The sequence below is a fragment of the Arachis ipaensis genome, chromosome B08, assembly GCF_000816755.2.
Source record: "Arachis ipaensis cultivar K30076 chromosome B08, Araip1.1, whole genome shotgun sequence".
Taxonomy (NCBI): Eukaryota; Viridiplantae; Streptophyta; class Magnoliopsida; order Fabales; family Fabaceae; genus Arachis; species Arachis ipaensis.
The window spans coordinates 5,001,480-5,004,830 of NC_029792.2; the positions used below are offsets into that span (position 1 = coordinate 5,001,480).

Below are 3,351 nucleotides of genomic sequence, written 5' to 3' on the forward strand. Positions count from 1 at the left end.
TTCTGTATATATATATATATATATATATATATATATATATATATATATATAGAGTATTGAGTATTCATATATTCTTTAATAATACACAGGTTAGAGATCAATTCCTTTGGGAACTGACTTGGATTATTCTAAAGCTTGATTAGTTAACATTACGTGCCTTAAACCATAATGTGATAGCTCTATATAGTTCTTTATTCTTTAAATGCTATATTATTCCACTATATGTATCATATTATCATCCAGAAAAAAAGAGAAGGAATATATTAAGAGAAAATAAAAATCGGTGGATTAAAATGATAAATATTTAGAACTACTCACATGAAATTATCTTATATAAAAATGATTGATAAAAATTGTTAAATGAATATTTAGTAAATATGTCACAGATCATCTAACAGTTTTCATATATCGTTTTCATATGAAGACAATTTACTTGAGTAGTTATTGATTTACGGTTAAATGGTGGCTGTAAAATTTTTTTATAGTAATTCTGAGTTGTGACTCATTGTTGAATCCACGCACTATGTGAAGAAAGTAAGTTTACCAAGCATTAGTGAAAGAGTGAAAAGTTATGAAAATAAGGTAAAAAAGGGTGAATGGATTTCATTCCATGGTCAAACTAACAATAACCTGTTTGAGGAAGACAAAGAAAAAGTTAAAGGATGTAAAAACAAGGATGTATTCCCTTGAGAAATGGGAATAAGGTGGTACATGAAAGTGTGAAGCAAAGAGGTTATGGTTATGGTTGGTATTTGATTTGATAATTGGAAATGGCATATAGCTAAAATACAAATGCAACAGTACCATAGTAATAATGGACAAGTCATTGTGTTGACTAAACAGTCTGAAATTTTTGCTGTATCTTAGTATGGCAAGTCATGTTCAATTGTTCATAACTCATGCGTGCCAGAAAACACATACATACCAAACTTAATTTGTCCATATCTTATTATGGATATTAGGATTAAGAAACTAGTAATTATAGCTAGGTTCTGATAATTCTTAATGCCATATTAGTCCTCATTAAAACATCATCTTTTACTTTCTAAACTTATTGCTACTATATTATTACTAAGGCAAATTTAGAACACTTTTGATTCCCCAATATATATGATGGCCCATCCTAAAAGCAAAGACAAGAATGTGGCAATTATTTCATCATAGAGTTCACCCTAAAGAATCTCATAAAACTAGCAGAGCTAGCTACTCCAAGGAATCTCTTCAGAGTTCAGATGATCAAACGGGTGGAGCAGAATAATCAAGCGGGACATGTGTGTGTATATATATATATATATACACACATGTCACGTGTCAACTATTTAAGGCTTGCTTAGGTCAACTGGTGTTCCTGTCTTTTGTGCTATCTATGTACGGCCTTGACCCAAATTGTCTCTTCTCTTTTATTAACAAGTAGACTTTCAAATTCAAATCAAGAGAGTTCAAACCAAACTATATGCATTTATTGTTGCTGTTGCAATTTTTCAATCTTGATTTGATCCTCATTAAATAGAGCATAGTTCGTAGTTCTAGTTAGTTTAACTTAGTAGCATTTTTTTTGTTAGTGGTCACTTTTCCTTTTCCGACATTGGATTTTTTTACATGTATCAAAAATATGTGCCATCAAACTATACTATTGGCTTTGCCAATGGTAGGAGAGGAATTATAACGGAAAGCGGGAATATTCTAAATAAATACCCACTAATGGTTATTTCATGATTTCTTACTAACATTCGAATTAAATAATAGTGAAAAGGAAGAAGTGAACATCTGCCTCTGCATTACTTGCTAGTGCTACCCTTGCTGGGTCACATTTCAGCTATATATATTATTTGTATAAGGTTTATCATGATTAAATATAATTTCACTTGTGTTTTCTTTTGTATAACATGACAAGAACAATGGCCACGTGATGAAATTCCGTTTAATAATATTAATATTTATAAAATATATAACAAATTAACATCGAAGTTGAGATGGCCGAGTTGGTCTAAGGCGCCAGATTAAGGTTCTGGTCCGAAAGGGCGTGGGTTCAAATCCCACTCTCAACAATCATTTTTTTATGTAAGATACAATATTTTTCTTTTTTTTTTTTTGGACTTCAATATTGTTCAATATGCGAGAAAGGTAATGGGCTTCCTTTATCTGATTATATGGTTATTGATGGACAAAAAAAGAAACATAACAACGGACTTGCTCTCTTAAATTTTATTAAATTTGTCTGAACTTAAGGACAAATCTAAATCCACCACCAAATGGACAAAAATAATTAAAAAAAAAAATGAAAAGCAGAAACTTGATATCTTATGTATTGTTAGTTTTTATTCCATTCTCTCTTTTCATGAAATTTCTTACAACCATAAAAAAATTGTTTTTATTTGGAAAAACAAAGAATTACGAAGAAGAGGATTTTCACATACTGGTGGTATAGAAGGTGCAATTCAATTAAATTATGATAATATGTCATAGTTTAAGTCAATTTTTAGTTATATCTGCCTATCTACTTTCTAAAGATGAGAATCCAACATTAGGAGTGTTAAGATATAAATAAATGTTAGATTCCTAATGCCCATTGTAGGGTTTACTTTCTTTGTCAAAGTGTTCTTTTATGTATTATTTCAAGAATAGGGTAGAAATTGATGTATATGGATCTCTTCTTATATATGTATAGAGATAATTAGTCTATCATTATTAAAAGTTAACACCAAACATCAATTACGAGCCTCTTCTTTTTACTATTAATCTATATATATATAGTGGGAGAAAATGTTAATACTTTAGTAGTTGGAGTAATTTCTTTACTTTAATTTGAGTGGACTCAAAATTTCTATATTATCTATTGATGGAACACCATCATCAAATTAAACAGGCAAATAAACTTCATAAAGTTTAATTTTGTGTCTCATTTAATTCTCAATAATTATACATACTTACATAGTGATGCCTTTCAGCATTGTACAAAGAAGATTCCCGTTACTACATATGCATCAATATAGTTAAAGGTAACATATGAATCAATAGAGTTAACCACAAATAGAGATAGTAACACTATCCAAATCCACAAATACCCATTCTGTTCTTATATGTTTGAACCCGTTTCGATGTCAGGGTAAGTTTTTAGGGAAACGAGATTTTGACGTCGGATTTTGACGTCGGATTTAGATAATAACCGTCTTGATATATAATTTTAATATGGGATAAGTATTGTTTTGGTTCCTTATGTTGAGGGTCGGAATCGAACCCGTCCCTGGTGTATATTTTAATTTAAAATCATCCTTAAAGTCGTATTTGAATTTAAAATCGTCCTTTCAAATAAAATTTTTTAATTTATTCCTAAACTACCCCTATAATAAA

General features: G+C 29.7%; 1 non-coding gene across 1 annotated transcript; it reads left to right on the forward strand.

Moving 5' to 3' along the window:
• Positions 1,968 to 2,048, forward strand: TRNAL-AAG. The gene has a single exon. It is a non-coding gene; the product is annotated as a tRNA-Leu (tRNA).